Source organism: Mesoplodon densirostris, chromosome 18 (assembly GCF_025265405.1).
Source record: "Mesoplodon densirostris isolate mMesDen1 chromosome 18, mMesDen1 primary haplotype, whole genome shotgun sequence".
Lineage (NCBI taxonomy): Eukaryota > Metazoa > Chordata > Mammalia > Artiodactyla > Ziphiidae > Mesoplodon > Mesoplodon densirostris.
The window spans coordinates 36,417,860-36,442,474 of NC_082678.1; the positions used below are offsets into that span (position 1 = coordinate 36,417,860).

General features: G+C 54.1%; 1 protein-coding gene across 1 annotated transcript in view; it reads left to right on the plus strand.

The window, feature by feature from the left end:
* Positions 1 to 18,132: 18,132 nt before the first annotated feature.
* Positions 18,133 to 24,615, plus strand: part of EPN2 (epsin 2) — a 67,269-nt gene continuing 60,786 nt past the window's right edge. Inside the window, exon 1 of the mRNA XM_060082648.1 lies at positions 18,133 to 18,218. The gene's annotated coding sequence lies outside the window, so the exon portion shown is untranslated. The remainder of the gene's footprint in view (positions 18,219 to 24,615) is intronic.

The following is a 24,615-nucleotide window of genomic DNA, read 5'->3' on the forward strand; positions in this document are numbered from 1 at the left end:
ATCCCACATGCCTTGCAGCCAAAAAACCAAAACACAGAACAGAAGCAATATTGTAGCAAATTCAATAAAGACTTCAAAAATGGTCCACATCAAAAAAATCTAAAAACAAACAAACAAAAAATGAAATATAGTTGATTTACAATGTTGTGTTAGTTTCAGGTATACTGCAAAGTGATTCAGTTATATATATATATATATATATATATATATATATATATATATTTTTTTTTTTTTTTTTTCAGATTATTTTCCATTATAGGTTATTACAAGATACTGAGTATAGTTCCCTGTGCTATACAGAAGGTCCTTGTTGGTTATCTATTTTATATATAGTAGTCTGTATATGTTAATCCCAAACTCCTAATTTATCCCACCCCACTTTATTTTATTTTTAAAAAATGTTCAAAGGCAGGTAGATGCACATGTGTAAAAAATGTTGGTGGGGATTGAAGCTGAGTGATGGTACAGGGGGCTCATACTTTCTATTTTTGTGCATGTTCAGAAACTGCAAATTAAAAGAATATTTTAACACTGACAGGTTTGGATTTGGTACATTGATTTTACAACTCGCTAAGGGGTCACAACCCATAACTGGAAAAATTTGAATTGCCCTAACGCCGTGCAGAGAATTCACCTGGATGTAATCAACAGATGGAAAGAAGGAAATGCTTTCCCACTGCAGTTGACTATCCCCACGATGGCCACCACCAAGGTCTCCCCTCCCTGTAGACACCTGTCATTCCCACATCAAGAGGTGAAGCATATTTCCCCGCCCCTTGAATCGGGGCTGGCCCAGACCAGTAGAACACACCAGAAGTAATGTTCTGGGACTTCTGAGTCCAGACATCCAGAGAACCAGAACCTTCTGATTCCTGTTGCTTGGAATGAGCTGCCATGTTGTGAGGAAGCACAGTCATGGGAAGATCCATGTGGAGGAGAACTGAGTCTCCAGCTAACAGCCCCACTAGCGCCAAGCCAGCCACGAATTTCCTGTACAAGCCCTTAGGTTCCCAACTCAAAAGGTTGCCAGCTAAAACCCAGGACACCAGATAAATTTGATTTTCAGATAAACAATGAGTCCTTCTCTAGTATGTCTCAAATATTGCACGGGAAATACTTATACTAAAAATCATTCATTATTAATCTGTAGTTCAGATTTAACTGGGAAGCTTGTATTTTTATTTGCTGCAGGCAGCAACCCTGCACCTCGAGCACCTGAGGGCTTTCTCTGGCTGCCAGAGAACACTCAGCCCAGGTGAAAGGCAAAGCAGCAAACGTCATCCGATGAGGACAAACGCCACCTCTCGCAGCTCCTGGCGGATGACTCTGGGGTGAGCTCTACCCGTCCCCTGAGGAGCAGCTGCCTGCAGCAGGACCCACTCCTTTGCTCTCCTCCCATCCCCACCTCACTTCCCATCTCCCTGCAGGGGCTCCTGAGGGTCACCTCCAAAGAAACTCCTTGCTCCCAAATTCTTGTCTCAGGATCTGTTTTAGGAGACCCAAACTGAAACAGTAGAGCTCAACCAGGGTTAACTGTCATAATAGCTATAATTATTCACTCACAGTTTCTCTCGCAGCGGAGGGAAGCAAACTGAATGTAACAATCACAGCTAACATTTATTGAGCACTTACTGCATACATGCTCAAGATGTATTTTCTCACCAATATGCCTCTGAGGCGTCGCTAAGTTGATTTTACAGATGGAGAAACTGAGGCTTGGAGAACCTCAGTCCCCTGCGGCTTTTCACTGCTGTTCCTTATGGCTTGAACACCCTCATCCTCGTGATCACCACTTCTCAGTCTCAGGTCCCAGGCTCGGGGGCCTCCCAGGAGGCCCTCATTTGATCACCTGCACTGCTTCCATCTCAGAGGGCAGGGTAATGAGAAGGTGAGTAGGTGAGGGGAAGGGTATCACCTTAGATAGGGTGGTGAGGGTAAGGCCTCACTGAAGAGGTGATACTTGAGCAGAAACCTGAAGGAGGCGAGGGAGCCACAGGAAGACCTGGGGGAGGAGCATTCCAGGCAAAGGGAAGAGCAGGTGCAAAGGCCCTGCGGTGGGAGTGTGCCAGGGGTTTGAGGAGCAGCGGGGAGGACAGTTTGGCAGGAGCTGGGTGAGGGGTGGGGGGTGAAGCCAGGAGGCGACAGGCAGGTGGATGGGGGCAAATTCACCAAGAAGCTGACAAGGCTTAAGCTGCAGTCCCCTCAGCTGCCCAGGTATCCAAGGCACTGGCAGGGACCTTGCAATGAGCTCACGTAGTCACAGCTTTTGTAAAATGTGCAAGTGCCTTTCCTGGAGCTCCGTGTAGTTCATAGCAAACCATTAAAAAAGGCAATTTAAACATTTTGCAAGAAACCCAGGTTGGAGATGTAATATGTTTCCTTTGATAATATTTCGTTAATTTCCTGTGTTTAATTCATTTTATCCTCTTAGGAAACGTTTCTACGGAAGTAGCATATGCCTACGGGAAAGGGCCCACGTCAGAAATGAGGGGCTCGAGGAGTGTCCACAGAGGCCCAGCTCCCTGCCCGCCTCCTGCTTCTGCCAGCACGTCCCCGGGGTGACCACCCTCCTCACTCCTCACAATGCAGATTCTGCTTTCCAAAGAGCCTGTACCAGACAAGCAAGCTATCTTTCATCACAGCTGGTTAAGACCACTCTCTGCCACTCGGACAGGAGGCAGGTGAGGAGGGCACTGTGTAGTCCAGGTGACGGGCATTGGGGGTGGGGAGGGGGCCAGGGTCAGATTCCAGGTACCCTCTACTGGTAGCCAATGGGATTCGCTGGTGGACCCGACGCAGGGAATGAGAGAGAGTTCTTGCCCTGAGCGATGGGCAGGACAGAGGTCTTAGAGATGGAGCAGCTGGTGGGTGGAAAGACGGGGAGCTTGTTTCCAGATGCGGGGGTGTTGGATGCACGAGCCTGGAGTCCAGGATAGAGGCCAGGTCCGAGGATGATATTTTAGGGAATGTCAGGGCATAGCTGGTGCTTAGAGACTCTGGACTGAGGTCACCCCGGGGAGTTAGGGTAGACAGAGAAAAGGCCCAGGGTGGGCCAGGGGCGCCCCGACATGCACAGACCAGCAAGAGGAGGAGGAAGCAGCCGAGGAGCCCAGAGAACTGGGAGGAGAGAGGCTGCAGGCAGTGAGGGACGCCTGTACTACACACTGCCATCCACGACAGCCCGAGGCGGGGACACCACTGTCCTTCCCTCCCTCTGAGGCCGCCCCTGGCATGCCCCACCCGAAACACCTGCTCGGCCACGCTCGGTCCCCCTCCTTTCTTTATAGCGCACCCTGTGCGCCTTGACTGTCGTTAGGCCCTGTCTGCGTCCTGAGGCGGTGACTTTGCTTATCCTCGGATCTGCCGAATCCCAGGGCCCAGCTCAGCACCGGCACCCCGAGGTGCCGAGGCTGGGTCCCCTGCCGGCGGAGGGCGCTGCGATCTGAGAGTCGCCGCCAGAGGGCGCCCGGAGCTGGAGGGCTGACCCCGCGGGAGAGGGCCCGAGGGTCCTCACGGGGTGGGGCGGGGAGATACGACCGGAGCGGGCTTCCCGGAGCAGGAAGACCTTTACCAGCCTGTGGAGGGAAGCAGGATGAGGGCAGGCTTCCCAGGAGGTGACTTTTTTTTTTTTTTCTTTTTGCGGTACGCGGGCCTCTCACTGTTGCGGCCTCTCCCGCCGGGGAGCACAGGCTCCGGACGCGCAGGCTCCGTGGCTATGGCTCACAGGCCCAGCCGCTCCGCGGCATGTGGGATCTTCCCGGACCGGGGCACGAACCCCTGTCCCCTGCATCGGCAGGCGGACTCTCAACCACTGCGCCACCAGGGAAGCCCCCAGGAGGTGACTTTTTAACTGTCCTGCAAAATGAATGGGCGGCGGGCCGGAGCAGGGCCGGGGGTGCCGGTGGAGCCGGTGGAGGGGCGGGAAGGCCCGGGAGGCCCCCGAGACTGGGGAAGCGCACAACTGGCGGAGCGCGGCGATCTGGGCGGATGGCAGGAGTGGCCCCCCGGAGCTGATGCGTGCTCAGGCCCCAAGGGGTGGAGGCACGGGGGGAGGCGCAGCGCTTAGCCTTTCCGGTGCTCGTGGACATGGGCACATGGGTGCTCCTACGGGGGCGCCCCCCTGCTGGCACCCCCCAGGCCCCAGCTCCCCCTCCCGGGGAAGGTCTGGACAATGGGGTCCACCTCCTGCCAGGGAGCGTCCCCAGGGCCCATACAGCGCCCTCTCCCCTGCTCCGCATGGAGGAGTGATGAGGGCAGAAGCGTTGCTCGGTCACAGCCTGAGGTCAGAGCCTGGAGTCCCTGCGGGTCAGAGGTCAAAGGGCTGCCTGCATGTCTGGAAGGTCTGTGGTCACTGGGGGAGAAGCTGAGGTGACCTCATCCTGAGAACCTGGAGAGATGGGGGAGGGGTGGCAGGGAGCCAGGCAGGAGGGGGCCTGGGGGCCCGGCAGGGGGGCGCCTACAGTACCGGTACCGGTACCGGGCCTGCCTCACCGAGGCTGCCTCTCCCCAGGCCTGAGTCTGATCCCCTTAGAACAGGGTGTCAGGGGGTGGCCTGAAGCCCCCTCCAGGTCCTGGGTCCAAGGCCAGCAGGAAGGATTGGCTCCTTGGGTGACTTTCTGCTGCAAGAGCTTCCAGGGACAGTGTTGTCAATGATAATAATGATAATATAAACTTTTTTTTGATGTTTCTATATTCCAGGAACTTTTCTAAGTGATGAATATATTTATTAGATAAGTTATCCCCCAACAATACCATGACTGAAGAGCAATTTTTGGTCCCCTTTTACAGATGAAAAAACTGAGACTCTGAGAGGGAAGTGACTTGTTGAAAGCCACGCAGCTGGGATGGAGCAGTCTGGCTCCAGAGCCTCTGGGTCCCTAAGGTCACCTGAGTGACCCAGCCCCATACCACGGATAAAGAGACCCTGAACCTCGCCTGCTCTGAGCACAGAGACAAATGTGGCTCCAGACGTCTCCCCCCAGGCAGAGTGACCTGGAGGGCCCCCTTCAGCCTGGGGACTGCTCATCTGGATGTGGGTGGTCAGCCCTGGGTCAGGGGATGGTGCCCAGCTGCCTGGGTGCTGGCACTGGAGGGGCAGCTGGGGGTTAAAATCCTAACTGTACCACTCTGCTGTGTGATTCCAGGCAAGTCACCTAGCTGCTCTGTGCCTCAGTTTCCCCTTCTGTAGAATGGAGATGATCATAGCGCTTCCTTTAGAAGATTGCTGTGAGGATTAGATAAAACAATATACATAAAGCACTTGACTGCTGGTTTTCCATGGGCTCCCTTGGGTGCCTCTGACTCTCCTGGTTCTGGAAACTCTCACCTCACATTCAGCAGGGTGGGCAATAAACCTGGTCTCCCAGACTCAGAGACGTCATAAACCAATGTTTCTGAATTCTCCCACTGGTCCTCTGGGGTTGGTATTACTTATCAGACCCCCTCTATGAATGAAGAAACAGAGGCTCAAAGAAGGGGGAGGGGGACTTGCTCTGCAGCCAGAAAAAGGAATGAAGAGGGTGGCTGTGTGTGGATAGGAAGTGATCTCTCTTTTTTTCTTTTTTTTTTGACCCTGATGCTTGGCATGTAGGATCTTAGTTCTCTGACCAGGGATCAAACCTGTGCCCCCTGCAGTGGAAGCACAGGGTCTTAACCACTGGACCACCAGGGAAGTCCCAGGAAGTGATCTGTAAGTGATATTGTTAGATATTGTAAATTGGGGGGAAACCAAGTGCAGAACAATGTGTAGTATATGCTCACATTTGAGTGAAAAAGGGGTTGGGGGATGGGAAATATAGGTAGATTTGCCTGTATGTGTATACAATATCTCTAAAGTTTTAAGGTATTGATTATTTATCCCTAAGGAGAGGAACTGGGTGCCTGGGGTCTGTGGTGGAAAGGAAACTTTTTGCTGCACACCTATGAAATACCTAAAAGGATGTTTTTGTGTGTTATTTCCCTGAAATAAGGTCAGGGAGGGGAAAATGAATACATGAATTCAGGGTTGCAAATTCCAACACCAACAAGAGCTAAACAAGAAATATGAATACATGTGAGACATTAGGGAGCGGTGGAGACTGAGGTGAACAGTCATGTCCTACCTAACGGGGCAGCCCTGCTCAGCGTCAGCAGATTGCTGCCCTTCAGAAGTGCAGGCAGACCCAGAGTTGTCAGGGCTTCCAGTTTCCAAAGAGAAATGGAAATGGGGTGGCCACTGGATTAGGAAGACGGTCAGGGCGACTAGGAGAGCACAGCCTAAGGAGTGGCCGAGCTAGAGGGAGATGGAGGGAAAGTGTGGCAGCCACATCAGCTGACTGACCTATCTATCTGCCATCCCCAACCCCCCCTCCCCTGCTGCCTTCCACTTAAGAGACTGGAGAGGAGAAATGACTCACCTTCCCAGTCTCCCTTGCAATTAGGAGTGGTCATGTGACACAGTTCTGGCTGATTAGATCTAAGGAGTCGGTGGGGTTGGGGGGTAGGGGTAGGTTCTGGGAAATTATTTCTCTTCATGATAAAAGGGACAAATGCTTTCAATTCACCCTAAACTTAACCATTCCTCTTCCTTCCTGTCTTAAATGTGAATGCAGATGCAACACCAGGTGCACTAGCAGCCATCTTGCAAACAAGAGGGAAAAGCCAAGAAATTGCAGCGTTATGAACCCTGACATCACTGGCCTGGTAAAGCAATGCCAGCCATAGCTGATCTCCAAGCTCATTGGGATGGGGGAAAATGCACTCCTATTTGTCTGAGCCACTCTGATCTGTTTTCTATTTTTTGTAGTCAAACACATGTTTAACTTTATAAAAGATACACATCTTTGATAGAACTCAGAAGACATGGGAAAAGGAGAGGCTAGGCAGGAGTCTGTGGAGGGTAAATGTCAAGGGGAGAGGCTTTTTGTTTGGAGGTGGGGGAGGCCTGATCATGTTTCTATGATAATAACCGGCATATACTGAAAACACACTATGTGCCCTACACAGTGATTTACACAGATCAACTTATTTCTTACTGCAGTCCTCGGAGCCAGGCCCCGCTATATCCCCACCATAGGGGAGGGAACTGTGGCTCAGAGAAGCAAAGCAGCTTGTCCAGCCCTATGGCTACAGGAAGTGCAGCAGGATTTGAGCTCAGGTAAAAGCTGTCCAGCCCAGGATGGACGCTGACTCCTCCACCTGCCCCTCTTGGGGCCTCAGTCTCCGTGTGAAATGGGGCGCGCCGGGAGCCTGCCATTCTGTGGTCCCAGTGGGGGCGGAGATGTACCAGCTCAAGGAGCTGGCCTCTGCTGGCCCAGCAGGGCAGGGGTCAGCCACGCAACCACCAACCCTTTCACCTCCATGTCTGGTCCGTCCCCGCTGGTGGGATGAAGGGGCTGGGACTGACGCAGCCCTGACCGGGCGCGGGGGGGCGGTGCCTGGAGGGCGCAGCCTGGGCCTCTGGGCTTCAGTTTCCTCTCGTCTGTGAAGGGCACCGAACAACACGCCCGCGGCTGCTTGGAAGGCTCGCAGTGACCTAAGTTCGGCTGGCGTGGAGGGAGGGTGTGGACCTCCCCGGCCGCCCCTTCTTGGGGCCCCAGGTCGGCCCCAGGAATTTCCGGGCGGCCTCAGGAAATACCAGCACCCCCCCACCCCCCAACGCGGTCCGCGGGCCTGACACCACCACCGACCTCCCCGCCCCTCCCCCACCTCCTTCCGGCCGCGGGCCTTAATCACTTCTCCACTCCCGGGCAGTGCCTGGCCACCCGCGCCACCTCCTACACAGTCTGCGCCTCCTCCCCCCTCCCCCTCCAGCTCTCTCTTCCTCGCTTGGAGAACGGGGGATGGGGGGCGGGCTGGGGTCCCGGTAACTGGGCGGCGACGCCTGCCAGGCTAGGCGACTGTGATTTGGAAAAAGTTTCGGGGGATTCTGAAAACCTAGAAAAGGAATCACGGAAGCAATCAGGGAAGGCTGCCTGGAGAAGGTGACATTTAAGTCTCGTCCTGGAAGACCAAGCCATTGACCAAGGACAGGTGTTTCAGACAGTAATTCACTTATTTGATGAGCATTTATTGAGCACTTGCTGTATGTCAGTCCCTGTGCTAGGCCCTGAGGTCTGGCAGGAGGCAAGATAAGTTTGTGCTCTCATGGGCTTTGCAGTGGGGGAGTCAGAGGCTGCGAAGGGATAAGCACTACCTCACAACCTGGGCTCAGAGCTACTGAGGGAGGGTAGGTGAGGGGAGGCGAAAGGTGCCGAGCTAGTCTGAGGAGGGTGGCCAGCGGGGGCTTACCCCCCCCCCCGCCCCTCAAGGGCATTTCACGACTGACAGGAAACAGCAAGTGCAAAGGCTGAAAGTCAAGAGGATGCAGGAGGCTCGGCTGCCGGACAGTGGACTAGATCAGGAGGCCGCTGAGGATCAGGGCAGGGAAGTGACTGGCCCGAGGGCACAAGTGCTGGAACGCAGGGACGTGAGCTCAACCGCAGGAGTGTCCGTGTGTCCGTAACTTTTTAAAGCGGGCCTGCAGCTGCACAGCCTCCGGAACAGCGGCCAGCCTCCCTTGGTAAGGCTGCCGGGCCACCTGGGGCAGGTGCTGATGGAGGGGACAGCTAACTTCCGGGAGGAGCCGCTCCCTGAGAGAGGCAGCAGCGGAAGTCGCCGTGGGATGGTGGAGGCTGTGGTGGCTGTGATGTGGTTTCTCTGCAGCCCCTGTGGTAACAGCCCGGGCGCTGTGCCTGCCCTCCTGTGGCTTCTGCGCCCACACACAGCCCTCGCTGGGGCACCCTCTGTTTCCTGGAGCTTGGACTGGGGCTGGGAGCCCAGCTGGGACCCTTCTCAGTCCCGGGAGACCTCCCACTCTTTATTTCCTGGGTGGCTGAGGCCTCCTTTATAGAAGAGGAAACTCGGGTTCAGAGAGGGATGGTGGCTGGTCCAGGACCACACAGCAAAGGGCTGTTTCAGGCACCCACAGCTGTGGGCTCCTCCCCTTCCCTGTTTCATTTCCCCACGTCCCTAAAGGTGATTCCTGGGGTCACATCCACACAAACAGCTTCCATTTGAATCCTTGTTCTAGCTGGGCTTCTGGGGCGCCAAATGCAGACATTTGGTCAGTGAGTCTTCAAACGTCATTGAACGTGAGCACAGTTCCCATGCACACAGGACAGGCTCTAAGTGCTATTTACAGCCCCCATTTGTGGAGGGAGTGGGTAAGGACACAGACTCTGGGTTCCAAGCCCCAGGCTGCCGCCTCTTAGCTGTGTCACTTTGCCTTCCTGTGCCTCAGTTTCCTCACTGGTGAAATGGGATCATGAGGGTTACTTCCAATTGGATTGGTGCGAAGGTTAAAGGAGATAACAGGGAAGTGCTTAGGAGAGGGGCCCGCCGTGCTGGTGTCCATGTGGGTGTCACACCTACTGTGTGCAGTGATCCTGCCCAGAGAAGGTGACCTCCCAGACCCGCTCCATCCTTGCAGTCGCCCTGCCAGGCAGTGCTTCACACCTCACTTCACAGACTCGCAGGGTGGGTTTGGAGGTCGCCCAGAGTCTCCCAGCTGGTGAGGGGTGGTGTCGGGACTGGAACCCAGGCCAGGCTGACTCAGACAGCCCTGGAGTCCCCACCGTGGACAGGGCAGGCTGTGACTCAAGTCTGCAGGAACGTGGGCAGGCGTGTAGGGTAAGCGGGCTTCGGGGTTGGAGGTGAGGAGGGGGCCCTGTTTTAGTGGTCGGGGAAGCCCGCTGGGGAGACGGACTGAGGGGGTGGAGCGCGGGGCATCCGGGTGTGTGGGGAAGGGCATTCCTGGCAAAGGGAACAGTGAACAGTGAGGGGAGAATGGGGCAGGGGCAGGGTGGGCAAGGCCTTCTAGCCGCGGTGGGGCGGGGCAGTGGATTTGATTCTAAGTGTGGTGCAAAGTCCTTGGACGGCTTGGGAGGGGTGACGCTATTCGGTCTCCCCAGCAGCCCTGCCAGCAAGGCACGGCGGCCCCGCCCCCGAATTGTGGCGAGGAGGCTGAGGCTCTGAGGGTCCCTGTGTGCTGCCGTGGTCTGGGGTCACCAGCACAGAGCAGCGGCTGGACCCTGGCTCCCAAAACTGCGCTTTGTGTGGGGTGCCGGGTGCGGCTACAAGCGCCCCCCACCCACTGACCACAGTCGGATACCACTGGGCTTGCGGAGTGCCTTCCCCCAGGGACGGCCTGTCTTCCATCGTTTACTCTCAACAAACATACTTAGACATTATGTTCCATCTGAGCATAATTATGCCAGAACTGTGCAGGGGGAGGAGACACAGGTAAGGAAGGCCAGTCCCAGCTCCCCCTCTCCAAGAAGCTGCTGCACCACAGGGTGCAGAACCTCCACTGTCACCATCCAGGAGGCAGGTGCCAGGATGCCTGTGGCATCCAGGAAGGCTCCCAGGGCAGGATGACCACTGGATCCTAAAAGCCTATGGGCACTCAGCCAGGCTGACTTCTAGAAGGATCCCGAAAGATGGAGAGGGGGCTCCAGGCAGAGGGAACAGCACACACGGACGCTCAGAGGCCAGCAAATGCAGGCCATCTGTGGAACCCCGGGTGATGGGTGGGGCTGCAGTGCAGGATCGGGGGAGCCGTGCCCACAGAGGAGCCTGGAGAGGGCAGCCTCTCCCCCACCCTGGAGCTCAGTATCCTCGTCCACCCGGTGGGGAGCACAAGAAAACAGAGAGACCAGCGATGGGGAGAGGCCTGGGAGGGCCCAGGCTGGTTGGCAGGTCCCAGCTGGCCGACTTGTCCCTCCCGCCCTTGTCTGGGTGTGTGGGCAGCTCAAAACCCGCTGCTCAGATGAGAATGAAGATGCAATTTTATTCTCATCTTTCTGCTCCGTACCTCTTAGGCACATTTACAAAAATTGATAACAAAGTTGCTTTATGTACCCGACTTTTATTTTTTCTTATAAGAAATTAAAGAAAAAAGTGGAAGGAAGGAAAGAAGGAAGGGAGGGAGGGAGGAAAGGAGGGGAGGAAGAAAATAAGGAAGAGAAAGAAGCAGAAGAAAGAAAAGGATTGGGAGAATTTTTTTTTTTTTTTTTGGCCTTTTTCTGGTCTAAGTGGCCCCTATATTTGCATTGTCTCACCCTTTGGAGTCACTGGCCTCCTGCCCTCTTTTTTGGGACCCCTCTGTCCTGGCCTTTTAAATGCTGTGTCTGTGTCAGCCTCTCCACAGCCTGGCAGCCCTGTTACAAGCCTGCTTCAGCTCCAGCCCCAGCTTCACTAGGAGGAGCCCAGAAAAGGACGGTTGCATGAATGAGCAGAGGTGAGCCGGAGGAGAGGGTGAAGGGAGAACCAGTCTGGAGATGTGTTCCCAGGTCTCTGGTTAGACTGGTAGATCCGGACACTCCACTCCATCAGCCCTGGCCCAGGGCCCCTTCCAGAGCCAAGGCCAGCCCTCTTGGCATTCTTCCAGCAATGCTGAGTCCTGAGCGTATGAGGACCCACTCTGCATGTGGCCCTGGACTAAATGCCTTCTGTGCATCATCTCAGTACTGTGAAGCAGGTATGATTGGGCACCACATTGCATTGAGTTGTCCTGTGTTCTTAGTCTCCTCAAGTCTGTCTTTTTAGTCTGTCTTGTGTTTCACAACCTTGGCAGTTTTGAAAAGTACTGGCTAGGTATTTGTAGAATGTGTGCATGCATACATTTTTTAAGGATTATTTTAAAAGATGTTTATTAAATAAAAAATAATAATGAAGAAAGAGAGAGGAACAAAGAGAAAAAGAGATGTGAAAAGAAAGAAAGGAAGGAAGGAGAGAAGGAAGAGAGGGTGAGAATAAGTGAAAGAAGAGAAAAAGGAACGAAAGACTGAGGTTTCTGTCGAAAGCAAGCTTTGCTTGAGGCAACAGTGGAGATGTCCTTTAAGAAAGCTAGGATGACGCCAGCCTGAATCAACAGCTCTTTTTTCTGGGCTGGTCTGAACTGGTCTGAACAATTAAGAATTGTGTCTGGGAGGTGACAAAGAGGGCTCCTTGCAGCTCCAGCTTGTATGGTTCCTGGTGCTCACAATCTCAGAAGCAGAGAGGGCCACTTTTCTGATGGTTTTAGCTAAAATCCTGGGGATGGCTCTTACTGGCTGGGCTTGGGTCACATGCCCAGCCCTGAACCAATGACTATGGCCATGGAGATGCGAATTCTCATTGGCCAGCCAGGGATACGCCTGCCCCTGACTGCTAACAGAGAAGGCTGCTCTCAGCAGCTGCAGAGTTAACAGAAATAACACGAAGCCAGGCTCCTTCCAGCCATTCTCTCCTGACTCACCCCCTGCTTCTTTCTTCTATGCATCCTGCGGTCCAGCTAAATTGCACCACTGGTCCATGATTTCCTGCCTCTTGGTCTTTTGCTCAGCCTTGCCCTTCCCAGGGTTGCTCTCCTTCCTCTCTGCATAACCAATAATTAGCCACCCTTAAAGTCCCAGCTCAAATGCTGCTGGCTGGGCAGATGTCTTTGAGTTATAGCTTTGGGTGATTATGTTTCAACTCTTGATCCAAGCTGAAAGCTTTATGAAGGTGGAGGGCTCCAACTCATCCAGAAATTTTCTGAGGAAGGAAAAACAGCACCTTTCTGAGGCCAGAGAAGAGCTATGGCCTCTTCAGGGCACTCAGCCAGTCTCTAGCGGAAAGATATCATGCACATTTCCAAGGAAGGGGGGCTCTGTAGGAGATGCCAGTCCCTGACTCCCTTGGACTTGGGTGAAAATCTCAGCCCTGGCCTTCCCTGGTGGCGCAGTGGTTGAGAGTCCACCTGCCGATGCAGGGGACGCGGTCGGGGAAGATCCCACATGCCAGAGCAGCTGGGCCCGTGAGCCATGGCCGCTGAGCCTGCGCGTCCGGAGCCTGTGCTCCGCAACGGGAGAGGCCACAGCGGTGAGAGGCCCGCGTACCGCAAAAAAAAAAAAAAAAAAATCTCAGCCCTGCCACTCCTCAGCTGGGCCAGCAGTTATTTTTCCCCTCTCTGTGCCTCACTTTGCTCTTCTGTAAAATGGTGATAACAAGAGTGCCTACTTATCTCATAGGGCAGTGGTGACTGTTTACTGAAATAATGCATGTAAGATGTTTCAGTCTGTGTAGATTCAAGAAAACAATTTAAAATGATCTGTTGGGACTTCCCTGGTGGCGCAGTGGTTAAGAACCCACCTGCCAACGCAGGGGACATGGATTCGAGCCCCGGTCCAGGAAGATCCCACATGCCGTGGAACAGCTAAGCCCGTGCGCCACAACTACTGAGCCTGTGCTCTAGAGCCTGCATGCCACAACTACTGAGCCCGCATGCCACAACTACTGAAGCCCGCGCACCTAGACCCCATGCTCCGCAACAAGAGAAGCCACCACAATGAGAAGCCCATGCACCGCAACCAAGAGTAGCCCCTGCTCGCCGCAACTAGAGAAAGCCCAAGCACAGCAACGAAGACCCAACTCAGCATGCTCCCCCCACCCAAAAAAATGGCCTGTCTTGGACTTCCCTGGCCGTCCAGTGGTTAAAACTCCACGCTTCCAATGCAGGGGGCGCAGGTTCGATTCCTGGTCGGGGAACTAAGATCCCACGTGCCACGTGTGGCATAGCCAAAAAAAAAAAAGCCTGGAGCCGTCAAAAAATTAAATGAAAACTCTTTGGAAATGGAGTTGATGACTGTTATTGTCAGGAATCTGGGTACCAAGTCAACTGGCCGAGGGAGAAAAGAGAATTCAGCCGAGTGGTGGTCGTGCTGTCCACCTCCCCAGTGTGTGTTCCCCTCCCGTAACTGCCCCCCCAACTCCAGCGGGGAGCTCTGATGGGCCTAAGCCAATCACCCTGATTCCTCATCGAACTCCCCACAGTTGGCTCAGGGATGGGCAGGTGATCCAAGTTCTTCCAATCAGAGCAAGGCTCAGGTATTAGTTTCCTGGTTTGGAAAGAGAGACACTGTCTTATCCTGGCTACAGATGTGAGGCATGGATCTGCTACAGCCAATTTAGAGCCAGTCAAGACACCAGCCTAGGAAAATTATGACATGCCTAGGAGGTATATGTCAAAGAAATGGAGCCAGAACCTTGATCACCTGAAGCTCTAGCTCTGGAGATTTTAGTTAAATGAGCCAATTAAAACCGATGATCATTTAAGCCAGTTTGAGCTGGGTTTTCTTTTGAAATAGTTGTAACTGATGTATTGGCTTATGTGCTAAAAACTCCAGGGTTAAAACTTCAGGCATGGCTGGTTCAAGGTGTTCAAACAATGTCAGCAGAAATCTGTCTTTTCTCTCCTCCCTCACCCGCTCTGTGTTGGCTTCATTCTCAGCCTGGCTCTCCCAGTGGGAAGCTGCTCCAGGCTTACATCACACTAGTTCAGCAACCTGACGGGGATGGGGGCGATGGGGCGGGGGAACAACCTCCTCTTTTTCAATGGTTTCTGTGGAAGTCCAGGGCTTGAGTCCCACTGGCCCATCTTAAGTCATGTGCCCATTGCTGAATCAATCACTATGACCAGGAGAGATGCTCTGATTGGCTTGGCCTTGATAATGTACCTGGAGCTGGAGGGGAGAGGGGATCTCTCCCTTCTGTCTACTCAAACTCCTCTCAAGAGTTTGGCTTTTGAATCAGGCCTGACTTTTCTAGCATTGCCACTTTTTAGCTGTGTGATTATGGGCAAATCGCTGAATGTCTCTGAGCCTCAACTGTGAAGGATAACGATGGTCTGAAACTCAGGCTTGTTATGAACAGGAAATGAGATAATCCATGCAAAGCATTTGCACAGTGCGTGCTGCTTTGGTGTTATTGTTACTATTATTTCCTAGCTCCAGTGCCTCTACTTCAGGAAGTCTGCCTTGATCACTCCTTCTCTCCAAGAGAGAAGGAAGTTTCCTTTTCAGCTCTCACAGCCCTTTCTCTTATGATTTCCTATGTGACTTCAGTGTTTTAGTTTCAGTTTGTATTCCTGACTCCTCTGCTGTTTTAGACTTCCAGCGTCTGGAGGGACCAGGATAGCTTTATCTCTGTATCTTAATAAGAACCACTGCTAACACCCATCTACAGTTTCCAAAGCATTTCCTACTCTGCTTTTTCATTATGAACTTTAATGCAATTCCTCAAGGTGGGAGGGATTATTACTCTTCACAGATGGGGAACCTGAGGACTGAGGGGGAGCAGTGACAGGCCAAGGTCAAGTAACGAACTGGTGAACAGGAAGTTAGCTGTTGTGGGGCTCCCGGCATAGGCTCTTCCTGCAGGACAAATGGTTTTGAATCTAGAGTTCAAACCTTGGTGGAAGATCCCTGAGACCCGCTGCATCTTCACTAGGAGAAGGTGCATGCTGTCTTCACAGCATGCCATCTCTCTCTGCCCATAGTGCCTCCCCCTTGAAGCCCTCCTTCCCCAACCCCAGAGACATCCCCGTCTGCACAGCCATCTCTTTGCGCTTCTGAAACACACCACCCTGACCAGTCCCCATCACTGTGCCTCATCAGGCATCTGAAACCGACCTCCAAACCCTAGGAAGGGCAGATGAGTGTGCCTGCTCCAGCCTGTGCCCTGGGACAGCTTTGGCCTTGGACAAAGCATATGGCTTATCCTGCATCCTCCTCTGCAAGACAACTTACATGCTGTGAATTCGGCAGAATCTGGGTTTGAATCCCAGCACTGCTGTGTCCTGCCTCTGTTTCCTCATCTGTAAAATGGGAATAGCACTGCTGGCCTTTAAGGGCTCCTCACGGGGATGAATCGAGAGAGGGAAGTGCAAGAGGGCGAGGGAAGTGCAAGAGGGCGAGGGAAGTGCAAGAGGGCAATAGGCTTCAAAGGGGGTACAGGAAGGAGAAATGTCTTCGAGGAATGCAGGAATGTCCCCTCTGACCTTGCACGTGGGAGATGGTCTTCCGGCCTCAGGAGGCCCTCCCCTACTCCCCAGCCTGGCTTGATCCCCTGAATTGCTCTCCAGCTCACTTCCTGGGCTGTGGTTGGCTCATCATCTCTTTATCCGTATCCAGTTCTCTCGTTCCTAAACCTGCATCTTATCTCTGTGGCGGCACAGACTTGCAAGCTGGGTGGGGAAGGGATTGGGCTCTGCCTGGGTGACCCAGCCCAGCATCTCTCCAAACCTCAGTTTCTTCCTATAAAATGCGAACAGTAAGAAGACTCACCTTGAGGGGTTATGGTGAGGTTTGGGGCCAGTGCTGTTCCATGTGGCAGCATCTAGCCACATGTGGCTATTTAAATTCATCAATTAAAGTTAAATAAGGTCTTAAAAAAGCAGCTCCTCGGGTGCACTGGCCACATTTCAAGTGCTTACATGTGGACGGCACAGCTGGACAACACTTCCATCTTCCCAGGAAGTTCTAGCGGCAGCGCTGGTTTGCGCAATCTATGGAAAGCACTCAAGCCTGCACCAGGCACCCTGTACATGTTGGCATAAGTTCATCTGGAGCTGCAAACTCTTAGGGCAGGGGCTGTGATTTCAGGGAAAGTTCTGCTCTCCTGCAGACCCAGGAAGGTCTAGCAGAGAGCTGGGGCTCACAAGGAGGGTTGGACTGGTAGAGGGGCTTCTCCGGGATGGGGGTGGACCAAGTTCAAAATGGGGAGCTCAGGTTCCTGCCTCAAGGCAGGCACGTAGGGCTTAATTCACTGTCCTGGTGGAGAAAGGGCACCGAGCACTGGGATGGGGCAGCAGACTGCAGGAAGGAGTTTCTAGCCTTTAGAACTACCAGCGTTGGACTTTTCAAAGGAATAATGGCCATGGGTTTGCACATGTGTTAGTGTCTCTCTCTCAATCTCTCCTCTCCCCTCCCCTTTCCTCTCTCCTTCCCCCCATCTTCTCTCCCTCTTACTTGTTGCCAGAGAAGAGAAGTCTAGATCCCAGCTTGGAGAACAGGATGCCTTCCTGCATCTGGCTCCCTCACAGGGAGCAGGAACACGAGGCTTAGAGAAGTGCAGTGACTTGCCTTAGGTGTCTTTGTAAGTGAGGGCAGAGTGGGACTTCTGGAAACAGCCTCCCTGAAACAGGGCCTCCTTGGAACACAGGCCACAGGGATGGTGCTGTCTACCAACCTAGCAAGCCCTGATCTGTCGCCAGACCCTGCTGTGAGGGGGTCTCTGCTGACCCCACCCTGACTGGAGCAGGTTGGGCAGCTGTGGGGTCCTGGGCACCTCTCCAGCGTCTGCCCCTCCTCCAGCATGGTGCTCGGGACATAGGAGGTGTCTCGTGGGCACTGGCTGAACCAAAGGGAACAGGTGGATCCTGTGTGAGAGCCCAAGGCCCTGTGAAGGGGTGAGCCTGAATCAGGGGGTCTATAAGCCCCTCACGGGAGGATGGTGACCCTAGAGCCCCACCTTTTTAGTGCCACAACTCCTTTAGCAGTCTAGCAAAGCCTGTGCACCATCCTCAGAATAACTTTTGAGTGTGTTTTATTGAAGTAGAACACTTACGTTAAAGTGACACATCTAAAGTGTACATCAGTGAATTTTCACAAAGGGAACGCACTTAACCCAGCACCCAGCGCCCTGGCAGCCCCCGCTCGTCCAGCTCCACCTTCTGCACCTGGTGATGTTTACAAGTGCACACTGCAAGGGGAAGCGTGTTTTAGCTCAGGCTGGGGGCTCTATGCGTGTGTGGGGGGTGGAGAGGGTGTGTGGAGCTGTGGGATGTGCCTGAGGCGTGGGGAGATTTGTGGGGTCTGAGTGAAGTTTGCCGTGTGCGTGGGTTCAGGTATGAATTTGCCAGGGTTTGTGTGGTGGTTTGGGGTCGTTGGGACGCGTGTGTGGGGTTTGGGGGTTATTTATAGAGTATTGGGGCATAGGCTGTGGGGCGCGGTGGGAGGGCTGGGTAGTCTGCCTAGGGTCGTGGGTACTCGGGTGGAGGCCCTGGGGTCGGGGAACGAGGGGTCTGTGCGGGCTGGGCCGGGGTGGGATGCCAGCGGGCGCGGGGCGGGGCCAGAGGGCACCGGGCGGGATCTTGCGTGGCCTGGGCTGGACGGAGGGGCGGGGCCTCGGGAGCGCGAGGCGGGGCTTCGACGGGGCTTGGGCTGAGCGGAGGGGCGGGGCCTCGGGAACACGGGGCGGGGCCTTGACTGGCGGAGGGGCGGGGTCTGCGGGCGCGCGCACGCAGTCGGCGCGCCCCCTCCCGGCCGCCATGTTGGCTGGTGTGTGGGTGTCAAACGGAGCTGGGAGCGCCGGCGTCTCCGCTGGCTCCCCTCGCTCCCGCCTCCCCAACGTTACTGGCGGCCGCAGCCGCGCATCCGGGTCGGCCCGGAGGAGCGCAGGTGAGCTGGGGCCACGGGGCTCGGGGGCCGGAGCGGGCCCAGGGCGCGAACCCTGCCCCTTCCCGGGCGGACGCCCCCAGAGCGCTGCCCCCCAAGCCGTCCCCCAGAGCATGCACCCCCGCAGTCCCAGCCGGGTCTCTACCTCAGGCGGGACCCCTTCTTACCCGCCCCACGAGGTGGAGCACGGCCCCCTCCCCATCTGGATCCCTCGTTCCGCTGCAGGGACCCCCCCATTTCCCCTCGGAGAGCTCTTCCTTTCATATCCTCGGAGCCTGGGGCTCCCCCTCCTCCCACCCGAGATCGGGGAGCCCCTCCAGGCCTCACCATCTACCTTTAAGCCTAGAACAACCCCGCGCCTCCTCCCCGGGGCACTTTGCTCCCCTCTCCGGGCCAGGCGGCCCTTCCCTCCGGGAGTCGGGGGAGGGATCCCCCGTCCAGGATGCCGGCCGTCCCTCTCTGGGCTGCTGCGGGTCCCCTCCCTTCCCCAGGGACCAGGTTCTCCCTCCCCGCCCCCGCCCCACAGCCCAGCGGGGACGGGGGCGGCAGAGCCAGGCTCCAGCTGCCTTTTGTTCCGCGTGGGATGGCAGAGACCCCGCCCGGCGATTCTGCCGGCCTGGTCGGGTGGGTGACTGGGTGTGTGGGGCCGCGTCTTCCAGGAGACCCTTCCTCTCTCTCCCCGTGGGGCGGCTCCCCAGGAGCCCAGCGCCTTGGGAGAGGCCGGCCCTTCCTAGAGGAGTCCGTGCCAACAGGTTTTTGTTTGCGATCAGAGTTGGTCCGGTGGCTTGGCGGGGGGGGCGGGCGGGGGAGGTGCAGCTTGCTCCCCCAGAAACCCCGGCAGGGGTCTGTGGAAACCCATTCCTCCGCCCAGGGGCTCCGTCTGGGGCCCTTCACTGTTTTGCTGCCCTGCGGACGCATCTGAGTCTGTGCTGCAAGGAGGATGGGGCTTAACCATCGTGAGGGTTCAGATGGGGGAAACTGAGGCCCAGAGAGATTGGCCCAAGGTCATGCAGCGATACAGTGTCAGTGCCAGAACTCGATGCTTGGGTTCCAGGGCTCTCTCCGGGATGTTTCAGAATTTTTTTTAGAGAGATGTTCAGGGTTATCCCCTTCCTCTTTTCAACGTTCACGTAAGAAAATGGACAGAAAAAGATGAGAAGTGTGAGTTCTTCCTTTCCATCTCAGGAAATGCCCTGTGAAAGAAGGGATTGGAACAGGAGGTTAAAATGATTGAAAAGGTGAATTTTAGTTTTTAATTGTCCATGCGCTCCCCCAGTTATGTAGGATAATGAAGATTTGGCAGAAAACTTGTGTCTCTTGTAGCTCTAGATATGGATGGTAGGTGCTGACCAATCATATACCCAATCCCTCACAGCAGTGATTGAATTTGCACTGATAATCGTTTTCATCTGTATTTAAATGAACATCCAAAGGGCCTGCAGGTTTCTGAATGGTACTTGTTCCAGCAATTGTCTTTGGGACAGGTGATTGTGTCAGAGAAGTTGCCAAGATCTTCTCATATTTATCTGTATTTTTAAAAATATCTGTATTTTTATTTTACATTTTTAAAGCTTATTTGCTTCTTGAGTTTTTTTTAAAATTAATTTATTTTTGGCTGCATTGGGTGTTCGTTGCTGCGCACAGGCTTTCTGTAGTTGCGGTGAGTGGGGGCTCCTCTTTGTTGTGGTGTGCGGGCTTCTCATGGCAATGGCTTCTCTTGTTGCAGAGCACGGGCTCTAGGCACGCAGGCTTCAGTAGTTATGGCATGCGGGCTCAGTAGTTGTGGCTCATGGGCTTAGTTGCTCCGTGGCATGTGGGATCTTCCTGGACCAGGGCTCGAACCCGTGTCCCCTACATTGGCAGGCGGATTCTTAACCACTGCACCACCAGGGAAGTCCCCATTGCCATACTCTTGTGAAGCGTGTTAAAGTTTTCAAAGCTTTCTGAGAGCTGTTCTCACTGTTTCCCAGAATCTTCCTGTTGGATTGGTGGGGTGTGGATGAATGTGGTCTGTTTATCCCCATCTGCTGAGTTTTTGAAAATTGACACGCTTTCTGATAAGTTTGTCAATGGAATTTTCTTTGGTCTTAGTTAGCTTGTTCAAGGTGTCTAAAAATAGAAACTTAGAAAAACAAACACAGTGAAGTAAGTGTCTGTGAAGCTGAGAGGGTGTGTTGAGTAGCATCTGTCCACGGGCTGTTTGACCACACCTATCTTCCAGGTTTTTGATGTCTTGAAATACAAAGCTGTTTGAGCAGACTTTGTTGTTGCTGTTGAACATAATTTCATTTTGTCTTTACATCCATGTGTAACACAGGGATTGTCACCCATCAATGAATGGAAAAACTGAGGCCCAGAGAGGTTAGGTAACCTCTGAGGAACTGACCCAGCCAGGAGTCAAACTCAGGTCTGTGTGATTACCAAACCTGGGTCCCTGCTACTCCACCAGCCACTGCAGAAAGCAGTGATGATGAGTACTCATTTAAGTTGTAGGATAAGCTTATGATCTGAAAGTCATCAAGTTTATTTAGAAGGTTGGGAGTTGTGAATGAGGAGATGTCTGTCTTTTTCCTAACTTTAGGATCTGTGAAGGTACTGAGGTTCGAATATCAAGAGTTTCATGGACCGCTTGATCGAGGCAAAATTTAGGGTTTGGTTTTAAAAATTGGCCTGGCTCCTTTGAAGCAGATCTGTGGCACTGTTATAATACCCCCTGCACGTGCATGGGATTCCTTCTGGTGACTCAGCCCTGGCCCACCCAGGTGCTGGAGCTGCTTTGTGCCTTCCTGTTGGTCCTGATCTGGGCGGAATGCGCCAGCTCTCTAGAGACAGAGAGGGTAGCTTCTTGCACTCTCTGGTCAAAGCAGTGGTAGAAATTGGGGCACAGAGGTCAGTGGAGGGACCCCTGTGTCCTCTTCGTGGCACCCAGCTAACAAGTGGAGCAGGGAGAAGCAGGCTCGCCCTGCGGGGTGGCTGACCATCCAGGGCTGATGCATGATGTGGATTTAAAGGCATCTATAATTCATCACTTCTGAGCGCAGGCTTCGTCCCGCCTCTCACTCCCACCCTCCCCTCTTAAGGAAGTGTCATCGTCACATCTCGGTGGCTCTGTAGCTGAGGACACCAAATGGTACAGATAGTTTGGCTATAAAGGCCATGTGACAAGTAGCTTTGGAATCAGATGTGGGCACAAATTGGCCTCCTGGCTGGGTGGCTTCGGGCACTTTAATCACTGAGCTTTGGTTTCCTTGTTTCTAAAGAGGGCCAATAATAACCACTTTGCAGATAGACTGGTGGTCTTTCTCAGACGCTGGTGCACATCGGCATTGCTCAGAGTGCTGGCCCCTCCCCCTGAGTTTCTCATTCAGTGGGTCTGGAGTGAGGCCCCAAAATGGGCATTTTCAGCCAGTTACTGGGTGTTACTGATGCTGCTGGTTCTGGGGCCAGATTTGGGAACCGTGGCCCAGAGGACAGAGTGAGAAGGCATGTGGGCCGGCTGTGCCAGAGACTCACCAACAGCGGCTCCCTTCTGCCCCCCAGGTGCTTCTGTATGTCGCTCAGATGACGGCATGACGCTTGGGAAGGGAATTTGGTTTCTCAAAGCGATGTTTTCACTTGTTCTGCTCCCCAGGTGCTTCTGTATGTCGCTCAGATGAAGGCATGACGCTTGCGAAGGGAATTTGGTTCCTCAAAGCGATGTTTCACTTGTTCTTACGTGATTGTAATTGGGCTGTGGTCACAGGCGTGGTGACCCTGTGGGTTAGTTGGGATGTTTTCCTTCATGAAGGGAACGTAAGATGTCAGTGCCCTTCAGAGGCAGTAAATCCAGGATCCTGTTTGAAAAGCCGGTTCTTCATTCCCACACATCAAGCGAGATGTTCACTGTCAAGGCCCTTTAGAAATGCAGCTGGGAAAGGGCAGGGGGTGTGGCGTTGGGCACGGAGCAGACTCCCACGGGGCCACTGGGGAGGCCACTGGTGTTAATGGAAGTCACTCCTCCCTCCAGCAATTCCGAGTGATTCCATATTCTTTGGTGTTTAGAGTTTGGGAAAAAAAATTATTTTCCTCCAGTAGGTAATTATCAGCTTGTCCATCAAAACCAAACACGTGGGTGTGTGTGAGCCCTGATGGTCTTTGAGTGTCTCCTTTGTGCCAGGCCCTATGTGACTCCTTTTATGCCCAGTAGTTAATTTAATTTCCATTGTGATCCTCCGAGACCTGTCACCACTGCTGTTTTTGCCTGTGCAAAAACTAAGTCTCAGAGAGGTTCTGCAGCCTGCCTCAGGCCACACAGCCAGTCAGCGCCCCAGCTGGTATTTGCCGCCGCCAGTGTCAGATTGAAAACCACACTATTTCCGTGGCCTCAGCCCGCAGCCGTGTCAGGTGCTCCCACTACCTCGCTGTACGCTTACGGCAACCCCGCAGGCATTTCGCAGGGGAGCAGAGCTGGGGCTCCGAGGGGTTGGGCTTGTTCACATGCACCCACCCAGTGTCCGGCAGGACCTGAATTCAGTCCCATGCCTGCCTGAGTTTGGAGCTCAGGAAGCTGTTTCTATGGCAACACCTCCCCTCCCTGCCCAGGGCTGCAGAAGTCAGTTCTAAGACCCGAAGCTGCCTGGGTGTGTAGAGCACGGCCCTGGGGGAGCCCCAGCTGGGCTTGCGGGAGGAAGTTTTTGTGGCTGGTAAGGGTTTCTGGGTTTGCAAAGCTGTGATAAAATCATTGCCCAAATTGCTCTTTGAGAGAAGGGGCTCTTTCTCTTTACTCTGTAATCGTGAAGCTCTGCACATTTGTTCTGTAAACATGACACATGGGAATTTAGGACTAAAAAATGGTCTGGTAATGCTGTTAAAATGTGATCAAATTCATGCTGAAGAACTCGATAGTTTTAAGACGTTTTGTATGAGTAAAAATATGAAGTATCTCCTTCCTCAGCAGGCAGTTAATGCATGACTTCTAGCAAATGGGTCATTCTTCTGGTCGGACCATGGGTGAGGAGGCTGGGGTGTGATCACTTTCCCAAGGTTTGAAAATTGCCTGCAGCTCCCAAGTCAAGGGGTGATAGACAGCTATGTGTCAGTACGTGCCCTGTGCTCTTGGGAGGCCCGGGAGGTTTGGACTCGAATTTGTTGTTCTGTAACCTCTTTAAGGCTCTGAGGTGACTAAATCATGACAGCGAAAAGTTGCTATCCAGAGTCTGTCCCCTTCTCTGTGTCCCCCTCCCCCAAAGTCATGGCAATAAAGGAATACTGACGGGCTGAGAAAGTACGTCCTCCTTGAGTGCCCGTTTGATACCCAGAGCTGTCATGGGGTATAACGAGTGTACTTTGGATCCAAAAATTTGGGAAATGTATGGTCAGAGAAATAATTTTGGGGCCACTTTAGTAGAGGCAGTTGGTTGATGTAGAAGTATGGGCATCAGATCAAGGGCGGTTCCTTGACAGTAGGGCTGACATTTGAGATCAGTGTCAGCCTTGGGGGTATGCGGCGCGTAGTCTCTAGGGTCAGAGTGCTGGGTGTTCGAGAGGTGCCATGGCTCTCGCCACCAGGAGCTCAGTCTAACTGAGAAGACAGTTAACGTCAGTGAGACAGAAGCTGGTGGTTTGTTGAGTTGTGATTTTGATTCTTGGTCAGGAAATCAGGAATGGAGGAAAGTCTGGAAGAGTCAGGGAGAAGGTAGGATTGAAGCTGGACCTGGCAGGACAGGGAGCTGCGTCTGGGAGAAGGCGGCAGAGGGCGCGGGCGTGGCTGGGTGCCTGGGTTGGGGGTGCGGCGCAGGCTCCGGAAGCAGCTCTGCTGGGCCGATGCCTGCTGAGAACAGCGAGCACCGAGGTGGCCAGGCGGCCACTGGCTGTGACGAGGCCGCGGCCTTGGGACTGGGGGGTGCGGCAATAGGGACCTGAGCGAGGGGGCCTCTGGCGGGGCCTGCCGCGTGGCATAGCTCCCGTGGGTGAGGGCCTGGCCAGGTTGGCTTCCTGGGGCTGGATGGGCTCCACCCTGGAGCCAGCCCCAGGGTGTGTGTCAGAGCGAGTGGGGGAGGCAAGGACCTCGGGGCCTCCCTGCCGGCCGGGAAGGTGGATGCGACGCCCTGCAAGCCTGCGGTTCGTGTCCTTGGCTGCACCTGCAGATCGCATGGCCTGGAAAGCTTTTTCAAAATGCCTGTGATGGGGCCCCACCCCAGACGGTGGAGTGGGAGCCAGTCGTTTTTTAGAAGCGCTTCAGCTGATTCTGATGCTTTGTGTGGGCTGAGAGGCTGAACTGTGTGCTCAGAGAGCTTCTGGGAGTGTCAGGGATTAGGAGGTGGGAGGAGGCTGGAGCCAGAGAGAGCAGGAGGCCTCTGCAGTCGTGGGGTGTGGGGTGCTGGGGCCCTGGGCTACTGTCTAGCTGCTGCGGAGGGGAGGG